The following is a 24,232-nucleotide window of genomic DNA, read 5'->3' as shown; positions in this document are numbered from 1 at the left end:
TGAGTTTGCCAGACATGACAACACTAAGACTCAGATGGTTGTGGAAAGACTAGCTCATCAACATCCTCTCCGTGATCCTCGGTGACTAACTGATGCTAGGCTTGGTAGTGCGCAATTGTGTCCGCATGCTCTTTGATGATGTCTTCCTGGAAATGAACTCTTTCCTCCATTGCTTACGAGTACACTGATTTGGAACGTCTATCCAACTCCTCCTATAACATGCACAACTTAGTCCTGTGTAAGTTCCGACCGACAATGTACATCCGCATGCTATGTGTGTTGACTTGAAAATCTGTGTTGGTGGCCATGAGCATCAACTAATCAAAGTACGAGTCAAGCTCCAGTCGAATTTGGTTCTTTTCTTTGGCCTCGATGAGTCTTCTAATTGACGGGGTGCCATACTTTTTCACCATGACATCCAAACTTTTGAACAATCATGCATACAAAACCTCAACACTGGTGGTGAGTGGCGAGAGTTCATAGTTCCAGATCAGACTCTGGATGCGTGCTTTGTCCAACTCTACCTGTAGCCTCATCATCTTGTGCAAGTGAAGCGGGGCTCTTTTGTACCTCATTATCCATGTATGTAAATTATCAACAACGACATGTATATCTATGAGCGTTAGCACTACCTTGGTTTAGGGCTACTGATGACCCTATAGATGGACAACTGCCTTCTGCACGGTGACAAACCTTTCATATAGTCTCCACGTGATTGTCTCAAGAGTTGATACTTTATCAAGTATCACTCTCTTCATCTCTACTCTGGTAGATCCTATTGATTGTTCCTCCCTCTACATGGATGCTTGCAATTCCTTAGCCATGTGCTCATTTTATGTTATCAAGAACTTCACACTTGAGCTTGTGGCTTTGGCATAAGACTTTGTAACATCGGCCAAGGCAGATGGATGTCTTCACATATTTGACACAATCACCTATTCTTCAAATTTCGTAGGTGATGCATGCTCATTCGAGATGTGCACTGTACGTGCCTATACAACTCTATGATGTGACTCATCAAAGGCTATGTTGTATGCATTTGTTCCTGGATCATCTTCAAGGAGAATGGTATCCCCTTGTGTTGGGTGTGGAGCATGATTATTTAGAGGTCTTTGTTTTAGCCGGATGTATACCCCAGGAAGATTATACACCCCTCCACGCGAGGGGTTGCAGGGTGGACTTGTCCCTCCCATGGGGGTTCGGGGGGGCCCATCCCCCCCGGGCTGGGGGATTCGAGGGCCAGCGGTCCCCCGACGGGGGTTTCGGGGGCAGCATCCTCTAAGCTAAAAACATATGTAAATTTCCCTTGTAAAAGTATAGTAATTTCTAGTCAATCTGGGTTGTTCATTAGGTGAATGATCTGACGTAGAACTTATGTTTAGTTTAGGGTTTTTTGCCCTAGAAGGAAACCCCTCTCTTTATATGAGGGCATTGTATTGAGGTTGTGTAATAGATGTGTATTCTTCGAGTGAGAAACAAAGAGGTGAGACTGTGAGAGAAAACAGAGGATATTACAACGAATTTGTTGTAGGTTGTGTCTCTTCATTTTGTTGGATAATAGAAAGGAAGGACTGGCTGTTCGGGATGGACGTAGCCCAAATTGGGTGAACCACGTATATCTGTGTCTCTCTGGTTTTATGTGTTTGTGTTTTTCCGCATATTATATGTCTTGCATTATATTTTTTCTAACACCTTGTTCACTTGGGACTTGCTCTACTGCTCGAGCTAGTGAATCCTGTGGGGTGACCTTAATTACTTTTGGCATGAGGTCAGTGTCCTGATCTTGTTCCGGCCGTACCGTCTCCATCTCCATTTTTTCAACTATCAGTTCATCCTACTGAGCAAGCTCCTGTTCCTGCGGCGGCTCACCCTATTCCTCAGCTGCTGCTGGTGGATCTGAGTCTTCAATTTGTATCAGTGCAATTTTCATTGTCTATGCACCTTGCACTTCCTCCTATCCATGTTCATGTTGCACCTCCTTCTCTCTTATATGCAACTCTTGTTATTCTTTGAGATTCTGCTCTACTTCCTACAACTTCTTCTCTCTCTCTTCCAGTCTTTTCTGATACCTCTTCTTCTGTGCTCCTCCCATGTCGTGTTGTTGCCTCTTTGCTTCTATATCCAAAGCTACTCTTGCAACAAGTGGATCTTCCTTGAACTTGTACCTTTTCTCCGCATCTGCACTTTTGACAATCTTCCATGTTGGGTTGTGTTATATTCTTTCCACGACTAGCCCACGTAGTTAACTGGGGTGTTAGAGGGGGGGCGAAGACCCCCCTTCATTGTGCCGATTGTGTAGCGGGGGGGTCTCAGGGGGTTTGAGGGGTGTAGGTAACCCCACTCTATGGGGTTCAGGGAAAGTCTTGGAAAATTTTGGTTTTGGAACCTATGTTAGGTTGGGTGGACCCACCTATGGTTTTGCACATGATTTTCGCACATGTTTTTGGATGCGATGGATTTAGGTCCATGGTTTTGGATGCGATGGATTTAGGTCCATGGTTTTGGATGCGATGGTTTTCGGTCCATGGTATTTGATGCTTCGGCATGTATAAATATGTATTGTAACATTGAAAGGAACATAATGAAAAATCAAGTTGGTAGTCCCGGTTTTGGGATCAAGTGGGAAAATCTTTGTGTATATGTGTTTTATATCTAATTCTCTCGCATTGTTTATTTTCTGTGTTTTAGAATTCATATGTAGGTAATTTATGTACGGGGTTAAAACCTACATTTGATATTGGAACTGTTTTGGCTTCAAGGGGATGCCTTTGTTGTTGAGGGGTTTCGTTCGGGCCTGTGGTAGACCCTATTCAGTGGGAGATCTGTGAAATCAATTCTGGTGGTGAAAGAAGATGGCGAGCAATGGAAAGATAGAGATCGAGAAATTCAATGGTCAGAGTTTTGAGTTGTGGAAACTCAATATGGAGGATATGTTGGTTGATAAAGATCAGTCGATCATGGTAGATCTAGGTACTAAACCAACTGGAGTGTCCGATGAAAAATGGAAGAAGTTGGATAAGAAGGCAAAGAGCACAATATGATTGTGTGTCTCAGATTCAGTATTGTTGAATGTATAAAGAGAAGCTACGTGAAGGCTTTGTGGGACAAGTTAGGGACTTTGTACCAATCTAAGTCTCTGGTGAATAAACTGTTCCTGTGGAAAAAATTGTATAACCTGAGGATGAAAGATGGAGACTCGGTGACTGAGCATCTGAATGCATTTAATATTATGGTAAGTCAGTTAGCATCTGTTGATATTAAAATTTCAGATGAAGATAAGTGCATCAGTTTGTTGTGTTATCTACCAGATTCATGGGATAATCTAGTTATTGCAATAGATAGCAATGCAAGTACCTTGCGGTTTGATGAAATAGTCTCATCCTTGCTGACGGAGGAGATGAGACAGAAAAATATGGAGAGCTAGAATGGTGATGCCTTGTTTGTACAAGGACAGCCCCAGAACAAAAAAAAAAAACAAGTCATTAAGTGGGAGATATAAATCTCCAGGAAAACCTGTAAAGGTGGTGTGCTGGAAATGCGGAAAGGAAGGGCACTACAAAAGGGACTATAAATCTAAAGCTCCTGATAAAGGAAAGGGATCTGATGATGCTCCTTCTGCATAGGCAAAAACCACCTCAGATGAAGGTGGGGATGTGTACTTGGCTTCTTCAAGTACACATGTAAATCATGAGGCATGGTTGATTGACTCAGGTTCATCCTTTCACTTCCCCATAGAGAGTGGTTTTACGAGTATGATAAATACGATGGTGGTGATGTCTTCTTAGGGGATGATAGGAAGGCTATAATCGTTGGTCACAGAAAAGTAAAGTTGAAGTTGCAAGGTGGAAGGGCTAGAACACTTCTGGGTGTTCTGCATATTCCTGTATTGGCCAGAAATCTTATTTCTGTAAGCAAGTTGGATGATGCAGGTGTAAAAATAGTGTTCAAGAAGGACACCTACAAGATGGTTCGGGGAGCACTGGTATTGATGCGGGGAGTTTGGATTGGAACTCTGTAAAAGCTGCAAGGTATCATAGTTGTTGATGGGTGCAATAGTTCTGTGGTTCCTGAAAGTGGAGTAGAAAATCTAGTGGTATCTAGAGAGAAGAGTAGAAAATCTAGTGGTAAAGGTACGGTAGAAGGTATGAGTAATAGTTCTCTGGATTTTGATTTTTGTGAAAATTGTGTCTATGGGAAGTAGAATCGGGTAGTTTCCCCTCTGGTGGTAAGAAGGCGAAACAGATATTAGAGCTTGTGCACAGTGATGTGTTTGGACCTATGAAGGTTCCATCACTGGGTAAGTCTATGTACTATGTATCATTTATAGATGACTTCTCAAGGAATACATAGATATATTTCCTTAAGACTAAATCTAAAGTCTTCGACAGGTTTAAAGAATTTAAGGCTCTGGTGGAAAACCAGACAGGGAAGAAGATAAAGATAGGACAGATAATGGTGGAGATTTTTGCAATAAGGAATTTGGAGAATTATATAAGATGTGTGGTATAGCATGACATAAGACTAATCCATATACACCTCAACAAAATGGAGTTGCAGAAAGAATGAACAAGATGTTTATGGAAAGGGCAAGAAGCATGCTCAGTGGTGCCGGGTTAGGACAGGAATTATGGGCAGAGGCGGTGGAGATAGAATGTTACCTGGTCAATAGATCACCTTCGTCAGTGTTGGAGGATAAGACTCCACAAGAGGTATGGATTGGTAAGAAACCCTCTCTTTCACATCTGAGGATATTTGGATGTGATGCATATGTACATGTTCCAAAGGAAAAATGAACCAAGTTGGATAGTACATTTGAAAAGTGCATCTTTATTGGGTATAAGGATGGTTTAAAGGGTTATAAGTTTTGGAACCCAGTAACAAGGAAGGTTGTGTACAACCAAGATGTGGTATTTAGAGAGGTGAAAGATATTATTAAACATGAAGTCCAACCAAAGGAACCTGATAAAATAGAGTTTTAGCTAAAGGAGGAAGAATCAGACTCTACAACAGAGGAGGAATCAGAAGATGAAGAGCCACAAACTCCGAGTGTGAGAATATCAGTTCGAGAAAGAAGGCAGCTAGAAAGGTATAGTCCATCTGCTTTCTATTCAAATTTTTCTTTATCTATTACTGATGATGATCCCAGAACTGTGAAGGAAGCAGTAGATTCAGAGGATGGAAAACTCTGGAAAGAGGCCATGGTTGATGAAATGGCATCTTTGCACAAAAATGAGGCTTGGGATCTGGTGGAGTTTCCAGCTCGAAGGAAACCCATTGGCAACAAATGGGTGTTCAAGAAGAAGACAAATGCAGAAGGAAAAGTGGAGAAATAAAAAGCTCAGTTGGTAGCAAAAGATTATTCCCAAATGTCGGGAATTGATTTTGGTGATATTTTTTCTCTTGTTGCCAAGCTAACCTCTATTAGATTACTTTTATTTGTTGCTACTACTTTTGATTTTGAGGTAAAAAAAATGGACGTGAAGACAACATTCCTTCATGGGGATTTGGAAGAGGAAATCTACATGAAGCAACTTGAAAGCTTTGTGGTGAAGTGTAAGAAAGAACTGGTATGCAAGTTAAATAGGTCTCTGTATGGGTTAAAACAGTAACCAAGGATGTGGTATAGAAATTTGATACATTTATACGGGGACTTGGCTTCACCAGAAGCAAAGCAGATCACTATGTGTATTTTAAATTAATTGGTGATCGTGTTATTTATTTGGTCTTTTATGTGGATGATATGTTGCTGGTTGGAAATGACAAAGAAATTATTCAGGATTTGAAGACCCAATTGTCCTCCAAATTCGACATGAAAGATCTTGGTGCTGCAAACTATATTTTGGGCATGGAAATTAAAGGATATCTGGTAAAGAGGAAGCTCTGGTTAAACCAGAGGAAGTATTTCGAGACAATATTGCAGAGATTTAATATGCAGGATATTAAACCAGTAAAGGTTCCTATTCCTAGGTGTAAATTTATCTGTTGAACAGTGTCCCAAGACACAAAAGGAGGAAGAGGACATGTCCCATGTTCCATATGCAAGTGAAGTTGGTATCCTGATGTATGCAATGGTCTGTACTAGACCAGACATTGCACATGCAGTGGGAGTATTGAGCAGGTTTATGTCAAAACCAGGAAAGGAGCATTGGACAACAGTGAAGCGGGTTTTCAGGTATTGACCTGGCACTAGTGATTATGGTTTGTGCTACCAAGGAAGACCTGGATTGGATAGGGTGTTGGATATTCATTGCTTTGTTGATGCAGACTGGGTTGGAGATCTAGACCAGAGAAGATCTACAAGTGGGTATGTGTTTAACCTATTTGGAGGTGCAGTCAGTTGGATGAGTAAGAAACAATCTGTAGTGGCGCTATCAACTATAGAGACAGAATACATGGCAGCCACTCATGCAAGCAAGGAAGCAGTTTGGTTGCAAAGATTGTGTTCAAGTATGGGGTTAGTATAGGGAGCTATAAGGATACACTATGACAGCCAAAGTGCAATTTTCTTGGCAAAGAACCCTGCATATCATTCAAAGACAAAGAACATTTATGTTTAGTATCACTTTGTGAGGGATATGATAGAAGACAAAAATGTGTTGCTGGTAAAGGTGGACACTTTGAAGAATACTATAGATGCATTGACAAAATATGTGAGCTCTAAGAAGTTCTCTTGGTGTAGAGAAACAATGGGAGTTGCAGCGCTGGATAAATGACTAAGCTCTCTTGTGGCCCCCTATGGAAAGAAAAAAACAAGCGGGAGAATGTTGGGTTGTGTTATATTCTTTCCACGACTAGCCCACGTAGTTAACCGGGGGGTTAGAGGGGGAGCGGAGCCCCCCCTTCATTGTGTCGATTTCGCAGTGGAGGGATCACAGGGGGTTTGAGGGGTGCAATTAACCCCACTCTATGGGGTCCGGGGCAGCACCACGAAATATTTTGGTTTTGGAACCTATGTTAGGCTGGGCAGACCCACCTATGGTTTTGTGCATGATTTTCACACATGTTTTTGGACACGATGGTTTTCGGTCCATGGTATTGGATGCTTCAGCATGTATAAATATGTATTGTAACATTGAAAGGAACATAATGAAAAATCAAGCTGGTAGTCCCGGTTTTGGGATCCAGTGGGAAAATCTCTGTGTATATGTGTTTTATGTGTTATGCTCTTGCATTGTTTACTTTCTGTGTTTTAGAATTCGTATGCAGGTAATTTTTGTACGGGATTTAAACCTACATTCCAATTTTGTTTGTCTTTTGCAATTTTATTGCTTGTTGTTGTTGTTGTTGTTGTTGTTGCTGCTCCCTGTGGTGTTGCTTCCTTGAGTGCTGCTAACCAATCTATTGCCATGCTGACCGGTTCATTGAGCCTGGAGGATTTATAGCAATATCTCCATGGGTATTCCTCTGGCTAATGACACGCCCCATGGATCCAAGAATAGTACACTCTTGCATTTTGGTCCCTGCATAAGCCATGTGGATTGTACAGATTGAAAATCTTGGAGCCAAAATGAAAATTATTGAATTCCTCTACCTCGACATCTGCTTCTTTCAAACTATGGATCACGTACAATCCAATCTACAAAGGAAGGATAGGTCATGGTGCCTTCTTCTTCCTATGCAATCCAGCTAAAAACCCTGTCAAGATGTGGTATACAACCTCCTACATGACCAACTTGTATATGGAAAACATTGGCAACAAATGTGGAGCATTCTCTGCACTGTACATCTTGATGAAGGTGCCATTGGGTGAGGCATACCAATTTGGAATGTTCAACAATGCCTCCATTGTTTCCTGGGACATGCAAGGTGGATCTTGTTCAAAGATAATTGTGTACAGAGGGGTTATGAAGTTTTCAGATAGTCTATCTAATGCAAGAGAATTGGCTCAGAACTATCATTGTGTTTTTGTAGACATAGGGAGTCTTGTGTTTTCAAGGAAGTTGGATTCCTAGGTAGGTAATTATTAATTTTTTGAGTGGTTAAAGTAGGAATAAATTAGATAAGTGCGAGGATATTTGTAACTGCTCTCAAATGTAGGAGAAAATGGGTGATTAATGATGATGAGAGATTTGGAAATCAATCGTAACTCTTATTGGTCTCATGATTCGAGGAACTAGAGAGGATTCTTAGGGATAAGTAGGAGTTAAAAGTGGACTTAAAAGATATTCAAGAGTTTGTTCAGAAGATTAAGGATCTGAACTAGAATTAGTTCAACAAAACCTTTTTGTATAAATGTAAGCCTAAAAGGGTTAGAGCGAGTTAGTCAGTTAGTAGTTAGAGAAGTATTTAGTGAGTTAGAGAGTCAGTTAAGCCTACGAGTAGAAGAAGAAAGGCCTCAGATATAGAAGATCAAGCCGGGGAAGAAATTCCTATGTAAATATTGTTTATTAATACAAATAACTCAATTCAGAGTTGTATGATGTGTACTATGTAATTGAATATTAGATTGTTTATGAATCAGATAAAAACTGTGTAATAGAGGGTTGCAGGTATATGATCCATGAGAAGACGGTACTAGAGAACACCAAATACACAAAATAACAGAGAGAGGACAGTGCACAGAGTGGGAGTAAAACAATCAGAAGTGATTGAACAAGTTCAAAAGGGATAATCACTCAAAGAATGATATAGGCGAGTGTTGGTCGAATAAACCGGAACACTGGAAAAGGTGGATAAAGGTGAAGATAGTAAAGACATGAAGAAATGAAGTAAAAGTGCACAGGAGCTGTTGGTTCTATAAGATCAACGGATGAGGTCATGTGCAATGAGTAGCCAAGATTAAGTTGCACAACATAAAGTTAAAATATGAACAATGGAGATTAAACCCAAGTGTTAGCAGAAGGACGGAGCGGTTTTTGTAAGCGGAAGTGGTTTCTCACACGGCTTGAAAGCCATAAGTGGTGTTCCAAAAGACGGACACGAGAAAGTTATATACTGTGATCTAATCCAGTTGAAGTCCAGATAGATGACAGTCATCCATTTAATGGCGATCAGACGGATATCGCATGGTTAAAGTGCACGGGGTTTAAATTGAAAACTAGACACGATGAAGTTTTATAATCGAGGGATGGATCAGATAGTAATCGCACATGGACATGTGTGTGGTTTAACTTTCATGGCAGACCCAATGGGTTAATTAAAAAGAAGTTTAACTTCTTTGATATCTGCGGGAGATGAGTTAAAGTTGGTGAAACAACACGATAGTCGTTGATCTAAAGGAGCAGAAATTGACGGTGGTGGTTGAACGCGATAAGGAGAACCTTGATATGTGTGTATAGATTTGTGAAAAGGTGGAAAGGTAAGGTTAAGTGTGGTTAATGTAATATTTCTATTATATGGGTATTATAATAGAAATAGCGGAATTAAATGTATTTTGGGTTAAGTCGAAAGCAAAGTCAAAGTACCATGGTATGGTTAAGACAAGCGGGTATTAAGAATTAACCAAGATTAAGAAGGGTTGTTAAGGTTCTGCTTAAGTGTTTATCAAAGGTTAAACTTGGAATAGTTAGAATCAAAATTATTTCTGCTTAAAGACTTAGACCTTATTAAAGTGGGTTTTCATGGGATAATATATTTCCATTGGGTGAATGATTGAATGAGAATTGTTCCTAAGTATGGAATACGTGGAATTCCTAGGACATGTACATGCTAGGTACATAAGATGACATGCAAATTTACTTGCATAATGTGGGTAAGAGTAGCTAAGGCTGCATCATTTGGTGTCAGAGCTGAACAAAGAAATTCTATGTGAAAATTTCTTTGAGAAAAATTTAGAACAAAGTTATGTTTTGAAGATGTGTATAAGGTACATGGTGTGAAAGCAGGTAGGAGGAGATCAGATGTTAAATCTGACAAACAATAGGCACGTAGAGGTAAAGTGTAGCAGAATATTGGGAGAATTTGCAGATGTAGAGGAAACAGAGAACAATCCATTCAAAGTACAGATGAATGGTAGAACAAGGTTATGGAGAGATATTGAAGGTGAGATGATATGTTCTTGTTTTAATTTGGTTTGAAGATTGGAGAGTTTGTGGTATTTATATTGTTGCACAGGTAGTGGAATAAGGAGGTGATAAGAATGCAACAACCTAGAGCAAGGAGTGCTCAATTGGTTCCAAAGGAAGGAACCAGAGAGATGCCAAAATACTAAGCTTAGAGCAGAGAAGCTTAGTGAGGCATGTGTAGAAATAAGGATACTTGTTACTGCAGAGGTATTGTTGCAGCTCACGGGAAGATCATAAAGGCAATTCCACAGAGGATGTGGGTAGGATTGCTAAGGAATGAAGGAAGCTGGTAAGGGTTTCTGAATGAAAGAAGAATGTGGCAAGACCTTGAAGAATTCTAACAAAGGTTGGATAAATAGGACAGTTGTGTTCTTAAAAGGCGTAGATGAGTTGAAGCCTAGAAGGAGCAAAGAGAAGTGCTCAAAAGAGGTTCCAGAGATAGAGAACCAAGTGCTTGCCAAAAGACCAAGTACAGAGGAAAGCTTGGTGAGGTAAGTGGCAGCAGGGAGGACTTGCTATTGTAGAGGCTTTAGTGCAGATCATAGTAAGTGAGTGAGGAGCTCATGAAGATAGAGGAGAAAATGACTACTAATAGTCATAACAGAGGTAACAGAGGTTTTGAGGAAGACCACAGTAGAAGAAAAGTGAAGAAGGAGGATGCCAAGGCAAATTCCAAGAGAATGAGTCAAGAGGAGTGTGACAAGGAGATTACAGAGTTAAAAGAACAACTCGATGCATTAAGGATGCTACTAGAGGAAAATCAAAGACAAGGTTGGGTCTTGAGGACAAAGGCAATGAAGTGGTCTGAGTTACAGAGAAGGGTACAACAGAAGCAAGTGAAGTGGCTAGTGGAAAAAATCAGAGACGATGAGTTGGAAATGGAAGTTTCCATTTGTGAAGCAGAACAGGGTGAAGTTCTAGGTGAAGATGAAGAATTGAAGGCTGAAACTTCAAGTGAGACCAAAAGGTCACATGATTTTAAATTTGATAATTTGTGCATGTTTGCAGGTGAAACATGTAAAGAAGGACAATGTGTTGATATTGTCATAAAGGAAGAAGAAGACAGGCAGAATCTAAATTTTGTTATGAAAGAATATGAGATAGATAGGTATCATGTAAATTCCTATACATAGTTTGGTAAAAGTTTTACTTTTCAGCATATTGCAAGGACTGAAAGCAGAGGAAGTTTGAATCATGATGATGACCAAAAGCAAGAAGAAGTGGAGAATGATATCAAGCAACCAATTGGAGGGTTTGAAGAGGCTGAAGATTACACCATCAAAACATTTATGAGTCATGTCGAGGACTTGGAACAGCAGAAAGACTTTAGCAAAACATTGATGTTTGAAGCTATTACAAGATAAGAACAATTTCTTGTGAAAGAAGGAGATGCAATTCAGTTTGAAGAACTGATATGTGAAGCAACAGTTGAGACTGTTGAACCTTGTAATTTTAAAATTGATAATTTAAGTATAAATGTAGGAATTATAAGTGATGATGAAGTACTTGTGAAGTGTCACAGGTGTTAGTGCCTAAATCTACCTCAGGCTGAAGGAAGGCAAGTCTAGGGTAACATCAAACCATGCTTAACCTGGTAGCTAGCCCTACCAGGTCGGGAGAGGGCTCTCTCCTTGTCAATCTCAATTAGAATATGGTAGCTAGGGCTTGAGATGACTGAAAGCAATTGTTGATTTTAGGCTAGGTATATTAGGTCAGAAGATTTTGTTTGATTTTGATGGTTGGTTGCTGGATCAAATGAAGAAGACAGTTTTGGGTCCGGGAAATCAACTCAAATTTGCAGGGGGTTCTGTGGGGCGAGGTAGGCAAGTGTTTTGGCACTTTGAATTGGATGTGATGGTAAGTCTAAGACCAATGAAGAGTTGGAAAGGGAACGCAAGGTTCATGAGTCCTCTTCAAACATCAGAAAAAAATAAAAACTAAATGTATCCTCAAGGCAGAGCACTGAATATCAATGGATTCCACCTATTTATCTTGATTCATTTAGTTATGAAGAAATAAATCGATGCTAGAACATGTACACATAAGAGAAACTAAATAACAGAGGAATAAACAATTCCAAGACACATTACCACAAGAATCCCACAAAATGCTACAAAACCCTGGTTCATTTCCTTGCTAAACTGCAGAAGTGATTTACAATAAAGCTCAATGCATCCACAAGAGTCCAACCTTTACCACTGAATAAGAAAGTACATAATATAGGCATCAAACCACCTATGCTAGCGATCAGGGGTCAAATCCATGAGTCAAGGACCTGTTTCAACAACATCTAAACTAGGAACTAGAAAATAGGCAGTGGAACAACATGCCTCTAAAACTATGGAGACTGATTCATTCAAACTCAAGCCACCTCTAACTGATGTATCTACCCCCTCAAGTCATTTTTCATTATATTTACATCATATTACATCATTAACCATTACAATTTTACTAAGAAGAAGAGAAAAAATCAATTGTTAGTCAAATTGGGTGAAATTCTGAGTTTTTATGTAAAATTGGCAAAAATTTGCCTGATGCGCAACGCCCTAACCTTGATGCACAGCGCCACTTCAAGGCTGCTTTTGGAGGCCTTCCACTTCACCAAATCAGGCCCAAGATAGCTTGTTGGAAATCTTTGCCTGTCTAGTTTCTAGAACACTTTGAATTTTCTGATTTGGAGTTGATTTGACCCTCCAAAAATCATTTTTCCCAAGACTGGTTCCTGTGGGTCCAAAAAGTGGCAGAGAGGGCATTTTTTAGGTGTTTTTTGCCCTTTAGGTGACCCAGATCTCCTCCAAATTTTATGAAACTTTCTAGGTTTCATTTTTTTCCATGAGGAATCCAAAAATGCAAGCCATTTTGCAAAATACTGAGCCAACTCAATGCGCAACGCCACCGCTGAAAATTCTTGTGTTTTTAATTACAAAATTGTGAAATGACAAAAATTTCCCAAAATTTCTTCAAATTTGGCAAGAGGCAAGCTTACTAACTGCTTTGTTGAGCTAATGAAGCTTCAGCCAAAATTTTAAGTTTATCTTGTTCCTTTTTGGCCCTCAAGGCTCTCTTTAATTTAGCTTTTAGGTTGTTTATCCTTGTCTTGCAAATTTTATTCCGAGCTAAGTGATGATAAGCCATATGACGCAACATTTTCTTTTCCTTGTTACCTTTCTCAAGCACCTTCTCGAGGTGGATGTTCACCCTTTCCAACCATGATGCTTGGTCAGCCTCAATTTCTTGCTCAAGGGATGTCATCTTGACTTTTCTTCTATTTACCACTTGCCTATTTTCTCTAATTGTTTATAGCTCCATAATAGCTTACTTATCTTCCAGCTACTTGTTCTCCTGCTCAAGAAAGTTGATGATCCATTTGGCCCTCTCAAGGTCAAGTGATAAGGCTTGTATTTCAGCCTCCTTCTCCTTGATAATCATATCCTTGAGTCTTGAGCTTTGAGAGCTCAAATAAGTGACATCCTCCTCAACCAAAACAAAATCCCTATCTTTCCCTTCAGTAGGGCCCTCTTCATGCATCTTTTGCTTTCCTTTGTCTCTGCCTTGTACCTGTTTAGCTGGAGAAGAAGGCAAAGCCCCTTTCACCCCTGGTGAAAATAGCATTTTCTTGTGATCCGGTGAAGAAAATGAGACCCTTTCCACCCCTAGTGGAGATAGTACTCGTTTGGCAGCTACAAAAAGCATCCTAGTGCCTCTTTTATAAATAACAAACACAAGAAAATGAGCCTCTTCTATTTTATTCTCAGGCTCTTTTTGTTGTCTGGGAGGTTCACCTTCCTCTTGAGGATCTGAAAATATTTGAGGCCCCTTGAAGCATTCATGGGCAATGAAATTTTCCCATGACAGTCCCAACTGAGTGAGCTGATGCAAAACCACAATTTTAATGACAGAAAAATGATAAATACTATTGAGCTGCTGTGGAAATGGTTTTCTTTTTGCAATCACTATCATCCTCTCTATGTTTTTACATATGAAATAAGGAATGCTCATCATTCTAACCCTGGTGAAGTGCATAAGCAATATGATGTGGTAGGCATAAAGTCTGGAGAACCTACCCTCACATGTAAAGTATTTGATGATAAGCTTCATGAGTGGAACATACTGGTCCTCCAAGAATTTGAAAGGAAACACCCTGCTAAGTTTACCATGGTATTTGGCCTTGATATAAGGTTCATAACGCTGCTTATTGATATTCTGCCTTTTGTTCCAATTTTCCCCTACATCTGTCATTCTTATAGCTTCTACAATGATAGCTGGTGAAAGAGTGAATTGACCCCATCAAGATGTACCACATTATTTTCCATATTTATGACAAACTGTCTTGCCAACTCATGGTGATATTTGACCCTCTCAACCATCTCAAAAAAATCAAACAGGACTAATATCTAAAACATGTGGTGGCTAGAGGGCAAGCAAGGAGTTCAGTCATGCTAATAGGTTCCTCCCTAATAATTTTTCCACCCTTGTGAGGTCTCTCGGGCTGCACATTTCTTTCCTTTGAGCTATCACTAAGTGTTTCTTCTTCAAAACTTGATTCATTGCTTCTTGCCATGATGCTTGTCTTAGGGATGTGATGTGGTGATGGTATGGTGCACAATGACAATGGGTGGGACAAAGAAGATGAGTATGAAGAGATTTTACGAATGTGAAGTGGAGTAGGGGAATGGAGGGAGAGAATTAGGAGATTAGGGTTTTTACTTATGAGGGACTTAGGGTTTGATGAAGGGAGTTAGTTTTCTTAGGGGAATGGGAAAGGGAAAATGGAATTAATGGGTAGATTTAGGGCAATGAAGTGTGGAAAAGGGGAAAAAATGTTGGTTTTGTAATGCAGTGAAAGTTTTTGCAATGAGATGAAAATATATGAAGACAAGCTAGGGTTTGATATCAAGAAGCAAAACTCATGAAGAAAACATGAAGAAGACCAAATTTAGCTCAAGATCAATAAAAACTTACTTGAATGAGTAAAATATAGCGTTGGGAGAGTTTAGGATGAATTTGAGTGATTTTGGAATGTCCCTGGCCAATGCGCAGCGCACTGGGCCCAATGCACAGCACCTGCCTAATGCATAGTGCCTGTGTATTTTTATATTGGCTGAAACTGGCTGATGTGTAGTGCTGGTCTGATGTGTAGTGCCAACCCTCTGATGTGTAGCGCCAGGAAAGTTTGCTGCAAAAACATGGTTTTCTTCCTCCTTTGCTCGATCTCCCTCCAAATCGCGATTTTGGATCTTCAAAGATGTTTTGCACAATGAAATGGATGACTAGCATGAATTCACTTTATAAATGGATGCACTTTAATTTTTTCTTATTGTAAAGCCACTTTTATAAAGTCTTAGTCACTTTTCTCAAAAACTCTGTTTTTCATTTGAAGTTTGACTTTTTCTTGACCATTTGATGGACTAATGCATTGGTGCTTTTGTTTTTGCAGTGGCTAGAGTTGGCAAGGTGACCAAAAGCAGCGGTTGAACTTATTACATATAGAAACACTTAAATTACATGAAATTTGTACATAAAATGATAAAAACTTTGTTTTCACCTCAAAACAGAGTTTTGAAGATTTATTGAGCATATCAACAGTAAATTTATGATTCTATGAACTTATTAATCTTCCTCATGTGCCTGCTGACCTTTTATTCAGTTTTGGATGACCATGATGACAAACCCTAGACCTAGTGGGACTAAAACCCTAGAACTAATTTTGTAAATGAAATGAAACAGGATAACAGTAAATGACCTAAAAAATGTGAAAACAGGTCAACAGGTGAATTTCATGAGGGAAATTGACATGAAGCCACTACCATCAGTTGATCCATGACCTAATGGAATGAAACTGATCGGATGAGACACCTAATATGCATGCAAAAGAGCAATTTGATCACTGATGGAAGGGTGAAGATACTGACACTAACAACGGGGAACCTGAATTTCTGGAGTATTTGCTGGGAAATTCAGAGTATGACAGTGTGATTGCAGAAGAAGGAGTTCACTACAATGGACAAGAGCAGAAAGAAATCATTGAAGCAGATGGTGATGAGGAGAGACTAACTGACAGTCTCATGAATTATTTTGAGAGTTTAAATCAACATACTAATGTGCTGATAGAGGATGAGAAATCAAAGAAGCATACTGATGTGTTGCCAAAAGAAGAAGAGGCACGTGGGCCTTATGTTTTTTATTTTAATAATTTTTTGGTGAGTGCAGGTTTAGTTGAATATGCTGGAGAAAATTTGGCACAGATGAACAACCAAATAAAGATGGAAGAGGAGGTTTAAATGGAAAAGTTTAATCCATGGAACAAAGATGTTCAATTGCTATAAAGAATGTTGGAAAGTCAGGATTCAATGCAGAGAGAGATAATAATGAAAGAGGGCAAGGATGAAAGGGAGGAAGTAAGAGTAAGAATCCGACAACTTCAAAAAGAAGATAATGAACAACATTTTGAAGAGTTAGTGGACAACAACAACAAACTGAAGCAAAGAGAAAGAGGTAGCAATAAATGGTAGAGTATATACCAGGCCAAGGATGTGCTCGAGATAGAAATTGAAGAATTATGGCAGTTAATGATGAAGCAGTCCATATGGAGGAGATTGACAAAAACAAGAAGAATAATCAATCAGAATTTGAAACTGATTGACAAGGAGAGGAAGATGAAACATAAGACAACTGACATACAATAGCAGCAAAGGTGCAGAGCATTCAGACAACTAAAAACTAAATTTTGGGGCTTGGAGGTTTTCTATCAACATACGAAGACACATGATAAGGAGATCATGAATGTTTTCTACCTTGGGAGTCTGATGTAGGAGCATTGGCTCATAACTATCATTGTATTTTTGTAGACATAGGGAGTCTTGTGTTTTCAAGGAAGTTGGATTCCTAGGTAGGTAATGATTAATGTTATGAGTGGTTAAAGTAGGAATAAATTAGATAAGTGTGAGGATATTTGTAAATGCTCTCAAATGTAGGAGAACATGAGTGATTAATGATGATGAGAGAGTTGGAAATCAATTGTAACTCTTATTGGTCTCATATTCAAGGAACTAGAGAGGATTATTAGGGATAAGTAGGAGTTAAAAGTGGACTCAGAAGATATTCAGGAGATAGTTCAGCAGATTAAGGATCTAAACCAGAATTAGATCAACATGACCTTTTTATATAAATGTAGCCTAAAAGTCTTAGAGCGAGTTAGTGAGTCAGTAGTTAGTGAGTCAAAGAGTTAGTTAAGCCTACGGGCAGCAGAAGAAATGCCTCAGATATAGAAGATCAGGCCGAGGACTAAATTCCTATATAAATATTGTTTATTAATACAAATAACTCAATTCAGATTTGTATGATGTGTACTGTGTAATTGAATATTAGATTGTGTATGAATCAGAGAAAAACTATGTAACAGAGGGTTATAGGTATATGATCCGTGAGAAGACGGTATTGGAGAACACCTAATACATAAAAGAACAGAGACAGGACAGTGCACAAAGTGGGAGTAAAACAATCAGAAGTGATTGAACAAGTTTAGAAGGGATAAGCACTCAAAGAATGATATAGGCGAGTGTTGGTCAAATAAACCGGAACACTGGAAAAGGTGCATAAAGGCAAAGATAGTAAAGACATGAAGAAATGAAGTAAACATGCACAGGAGCCATTGGATCTATAAGATCAATGGACGAGGTTGTGTGCGATGGTCGGCCAAGATTAAGTCACACAACATAAAGTTAAAAGATGAACGACAGATATTAAACCCAAGTGTTAGTGGAAGGACGGAGAGGTTTTCATAAGCGGAAGTGGTTTCTCGTGCAGCCTCAAAGTTGTAAGCAGTATTTCCAAAGACGGACCTGAGAAAGTTATAGATTGTGATCTAATCTAGTTGAAGTCTGGATAGATCACAATCGTCTGTTTAATGGTGATCAGATGGATATCGCATGGTTAAAGTGCACGGGGTTTAAATTGAAAACCAAACGCGATGAAGTTTTATACAACAGGGTTAAGAGCTTGTTGAGTTCCGACAATCAGAAGCATTCATCGAGGGATGGATTCGACAATAGTCACACGCAGACATGTGCATGGTTTAACTTTCCTAGCGGAGCCAATGGGTGAATTAAAAGAAGTTTAACTTCTTTGAGATCTGTGGGAGATGAGTTAAAGTTGGTCAAATGACGCGATAGCCATTGATATGAAGGAGCAGAAATCGATGGTGGTGGTTGAACGCGATAAGGAGAACCTCGATATGTGTGCAGATATTTGTGAAAATGCGGAAAGGTAACGTTAAGTGTGGTTAATGTAATATTTCTATTATATGGGTATTATCATAGAAATAGCGGAATTAAATGTATTTTGGGTTAAGTTGAGTTTAACCAAAGTCAGAGTATCATGGTATGGTTAAGTATTAAGAATTAACCAAATATTAAGAAGGTTTGTTAAGGTTCCACTTAAGGGTTTATCAAAGTTTAAACTTGGAATAGTTAGAACCGAAATTATTTCCGCTCAAAGACTTAGACCTTGTTAAAGTGGGTTTTCATGAGATAATATATTTCCGTTGGGTGAACTTAATTGAATGAGAATTTTTCCTAAGTATGGAATATGTGGAATTCCTGGAACATGTACATGACAGGTACATAAAATGACATGCAATTTTACTTGCATAATGTGGGTAAGAGCAATTAAGGCTGCATCACTATCCATGACTCTTCGGTAGCTACATTCTGAGTGAAACTTGCAATATGCGTTCAAAAAATTCTCTAAAGTTATCCATGCCCAATCCATGCGAGGAAAATGTTGGAGAGCACAGATTGCATTGAGAAGCTAGGCAGACATGAAGAATCTTGCTTGTTGATCCTTGGGTGGACTCTGGGCATTTAATATATTCACTTTTAGTTGGAGAGCCAACATGTCGAACCAAGTTAAAGGTTTTCCTTCACTTACCAATTGATCCAACATAACAACCCAACTCTATGAGAAGGTCTTCGTACTCTCTTGGCCATACAAGTGACATGCAAAGATGACCAACGATTGGTAAGCCTTCCTAAGTGTCTTTGTCTTGTAGATATGGTTGAGTGTTGTCCTGAACTTTGATGGCTCCCTTACCCAACGCTTCAAGATATCTCTTGTGTTCGTGATACTATTGGGAGTGTAAAATGGTGCATCCATCTTGTTCACTGGTTGCGGCAAGTGATATATCTGTTGATAATCCTCCACCCTGAGGGTAGCAAGCTCTACTCGACTGCCACTGCTCACATTAGGGGAATTTTGAGGTGTAAAATGGGCCTCCTAAGAAAAATGTACAACCAAAATAAACTTTATAAGAACCAATAGGATTTAAGATGATGATATCAACCATGGGGGATGATTCACCATTTTTGGAGTAAAAATAGTAAAAATTAATAAAACTACTTTTTCAACTCGTATTTTCAATATATTTCCCTAAGGTTTTACTCAAATTTCGAGCGAAAGTACTTATTGGATGCACAATTTAATTCCTCACCCAAGGAGTACCCATGTTGCATACTTTTGATGGAACCCGTTATTGGGGAAATTAATTTCTTAATAAAAACACAACTAATCACCTAGACATTAATTATCAACCTGAGGAGCATCTTTTTATTTCAAGGCAATCAGAAAAATGTATGCAAGCAAATACCAACAAGTAACATTGGTTCTACATGATTATGTTCTACACTATAAAGCTCATTTGACAAGAAATAAAATGTAAGACTTGAAAAAAAATACTAAATTAAAAAGCAGAAAGTAAATGAAAAGAAATAATTATGATAATCACACAAATTAAATCAATACTGAATTAAACCATACCTTGTAGAATTGGAAATTTAACCTATTGTACTCAACATAATTCAAATGCTAATATAGAGCAATCAAATTAAATGAAATCTAGAAATTGCAGGAAACAAGAAATCTGGAAAATGTAGCAACTAAAAAATTATTTGATTAAAAATGAAATTTATATTAAGTAATAAAAATTGAAATTCGAAGGAACAAACACATAACTAAACTACTTTAGATGCTCAAGGCAGCACCTCATCCAAGGTAATGGGCCCAACTACATAAGACTTAGTTATGCCTTGAGAAATAACTTAGATCAGATTACAAATAATAGATGTAGAACTCAATGGATAACTTCCTTGATTAAAATATATCTAAGAAATAATTAGAACAAAATGAATTTATTAGCTTTGCCTCAAATTCCACAATTCTTCATCCTCTCCCCTACCCCTCTTTGATCTCTGTTTTCATTTAAATATAGAGAGAGAAAAGGAAGTTACAACAAAGTTGATTACAAATTGATTTCCATTATAAATTAGGATTGTCCAAAACAAATTTATCAGCAATATCAGATCTGAAATATCTTTCCATCAACATTCAGCAGGAACAAGTCAAATTTGGTATTGTAATTGGAAGAATTTGGAAAACGGCCATAACAGCAAATCTGCAAAAATGACCTTTGAATAACCTTGCGATTCTCTCAATCCATACCGAATTTTGGAAAATTGCTCATAAGACAACTAATTTGGTCTGTTCTGCACAAATCCCATGTATTAGATTTGCAATATTCATCTTCATTTGCCCGAAATGTCCAACACAAATCTGTCACGTTTTATCCCAGTGAATTTATGAGTTGGAATATTTGATTATGATTTGGAGATCAAATTTACAATCTGGAAGAGATCTTGGAGGCTAATAGAGTGAGTGATGTCATAAAAAATTCATTAATAAATCATCATTGGAAAAATCATGCATAATAATCATCAATTTATTAAAAATAAATGAGAACAAGTACTATTTACTCACAAGAGCATAAATAACTATAAAATGGAATTATATGATGGATTACGATAAATAACATGATAAAGAATGGTAAAAATGAATGAAACAGACATTAAAAAGTGGTCATAATAATGAAAAATTAGTGGCCCAACACCCGTTACATGAAAAATGAGAAATATGTGAAAAACATGATTGCAATCATGTTTTCCATGTATTTCTCATTTTTCGTGTAGTAGGGTCCATCAAAAGTATACAACATGGATACTCCTTGGATGAGGAATCAACTTTTGCATTCAACGAGTGTTTCTGCTCGAAATTTGAGTAAACTCATAGGGAGATAAGTTGAAAATACGAGTTGAAAACATATTTTTTTCTTTTTTCCCTTTAAAATTTGATGATGTAATCTAATCTTATTTCATAATTTCCTTAGGAGGCCCATTTTATACCTCAAAATTCCCCTAATGGTATCATCATCTTAGGATCAGTGTGTGAGACAATCTAGTGGATCACGTCTGTGCACGCGAAGGTGGGATACCTACATGCAACCTTTTATAATCATGGCTTATGAATATTGACATAGACTTGTCAGTCCTCCAGATTCTCCTCAAAGTTGCGTGAAAATATAGTGTTGATGTATTGCCATGTGATATTGATGTCTTTCTCAACGAACAAGTGTGTGTTTGTGTACACGGGAAAGCTCATAGACACATGCTCAACCACATCTCTTGTACTACTTTCAACTCTGGATTTTGATCTAACTCTCTTGGAGGACATGATATGTGTACTGTTGAGAAGCTGCTAAAAAAACTTTGGTACCTGGAGACACAGAAGACACTCACAACAAGCAAATGTCAAGCAAAACATAAATCAACTCAAGAATCAATCAAGAAACAAATTGAGTAACCCCTGGACAAGATTGAGCAGCATCGACTCTGGGAAGCTTGGAGACTGTCAGTTGGAATTGCGCATTGCGCAGTCTCAGCTACCAGTGAGGTTCACTACTAATTGGAACTCAGTAGTGCACAGTCTAGAGAGGCTAACTACTCACTAGAACTGTGCAAAATGTAGTTTAGTCAGGCCAGGTTGTTGGCTAGAATTGGGCAGTTCTAGTGGGCAAGATTGGGACACTGCCTCCCAGGATTGCGCAGAGTAAAGCTGGGAGCCAATGTGGGTAGCATCTATGCAATTCCTAGAGGCAAGGAAAGGCCTTGACTGTCAGGAATGTGCAGTGCATGCTGGGTGAAGTAAGATCTGGGCCAAGGCAGCCCAGATTTGCCTAAGGGAAACCTAGAAATGGGAAGGACTGTGTGTGCAAACCTGGTGCATATCTAAGTGAATAAACATGCATGCAATTCAAGAAAGTGCGGAAATGAGTCAAATGGTAAAAAAATGAAGCCCATGAAGAGAGTCATTGCAACAACGGTTTCCAGTGCAAAAATAATGCTATAAATGCGGTGCTAAGGAAATGCAATGCAAAACTAGAAACGACACTTCTACAAGTTAAAACACATTGAATGCTAGCGATCATTCAATAAAACAAGGAAAACATCACTTACACAAGCTGAGAAATAAAAAGTGTCAGAAAAATGGAAAAAGGCATGAAAATTAAAACTTACCCGAAAAAACTATGCCGAATATGCTGAAGGTTCCTAGATGCCTCAGGAATGCCATAGCTCCAAGATCGAATATGAAGAATGAGCTCTGAGGCATCCATTAAATAGATTTGGTGAACTTAGGGTTTATGACATGCATGCCACAAATTTAGGAAAAAGTGACACTTGGTGGGAAGTTTCTAAAATTGACTTCGCATGTAACTCACACTGCTAAAAATAGATCCCTAAAATCTAGGGATGATTTTTCTCTTTTTCAGGAAAATTTGCCCGACATGCAAGGAAGGATTGCGCAATTCTGGAGAGAACCGGGCAACCTACCGGCACATGCAATGGGCAGTCACTGAGGGAAAATATTTTGCATTGATTATAGGTTGAGTGGCCTTGGCTAGCTGGCTAGCTCTACGCAATTTTCTAGAGCAAGGTTGCTAACCTACTGTGCACATTTCTGGGGAGAAGTGCTAGTTGGCCTGCTCTGTGCAATTCTGGGGAGCAGTGTTGCTTGGCATGCTCTATGAAATTTTCTAGAGCAAGGATGTCTGGCCTGCTCTATGCAATTTTTGATTGTAGGAAACTACTGGGTTGCTTTGCACAATTCCTGAGGGGAAAATAGACAACCCTCCAAGATTGTGTAGTTTTGCCCAACAGCACAAAGACTAGATGTGAACCAAGTGTTGGGTCAGCTTGTGGTTGGTTGACAGAACAAGTGAACACAAGCTGTTAAATGATAGATAATATCAAATAAATATAAGTACCTGATCAGTGAAAGATAGCTACTATAATTTTGAGGAGGGAGGGTCCAAAACAAAGCGAAGGAAAAAATTTGGAGGGTGGTTGTAGTCGCTACAACATTAGCAACACACTGGTAGAAATACAGCTCTCTACATGGACCTTGTTCGTGAAAAGCGATTCTAACTCCTCTGGAAGTATTGTTCGATTCTTTGATCACCATGGCTTCAACACTAAGCTTGAGTTAAAGATATAGTCCCTAGCATTCTGTTTATCGGTGAGCATACATACCAAGCCAAGTCAACTGTGTTGTTTCGATTAGGGAAGAGGGGTATATTGGTGCACATGTAATATAAATGTCAGAGTCTTATTTTCATCTTTGGTGTTGCTCCGCTACCAGCGGGCCTAGATAGTACCCTGGCGAAGTCACGCAGGGAAACAAGTATCACTCTGCCACCATCGAGCCTGGTCAGTACCTCGACGGAGTTACTTGCATCACTTCTCTGTGCAGGAGACCTTTCTCTTATTTTTCCTTATTTATTTTTTCCATTTTTAATTTTTAGTTTTATTTTTTTGTTTTCAAAGAACTATCCATAGGCACTTATTTATTTCAGAGGCAAAAGAGGGATCCTGACTTACTGAGACCAGAAGAGGTTATCCCTTTAGAGAAGTATTTTATATATACCTCTAACATACCTGTTAAGGTTTTCCCCCTCACCTTACTCTACTTGACTGAGCTGACAAGGATTAACCCAAAAGAATCGATTAGAGTAGGTGGTACTAGTTAAAAGTGCAAGCATTTTGTTTTCACCAAGATTCACTCTAAATATAATGCATTTTCCATCAGGGTATCATCGACTGAAGATGATAAACTCTTCGTTAAGAGAGGGAGGACAACTGATAACCAATAGATAGATGTACAAGTCATCTTGTACTTCACCTTTCTTGTCTTAAGATCCACACATGATTTCATGTGAAACTAAACCTGTGGGTGAATAACAAGAAAACAGACAAACAAGCAAAGAGAAGAAGTGGAAGAAATCAAACTAAGTAAGCAAGTATACAAGAAACGTAAACATGAAATCAAAGCAAACATTCCAACAA

The sequence above is a fragment of the Pinus tabuliformis genome, chromosome 4_1 (assembly GCF_031772625.1).
Source record: "Pinus tabuliformis cultivar Carrire ecotype Pingquan chromosome 4_1, CPIR1, whole genome shotgun sequence".
Classification (NCBI taxonomy): Eukaryota; Viridiplantae; Streptophyta; class Pinopsida; order Pinales; family Pinaceae; genus Pinus; species Pinus tabuliformis.
Note: the sequence above shows the minus strand (reverse complement) of the source record.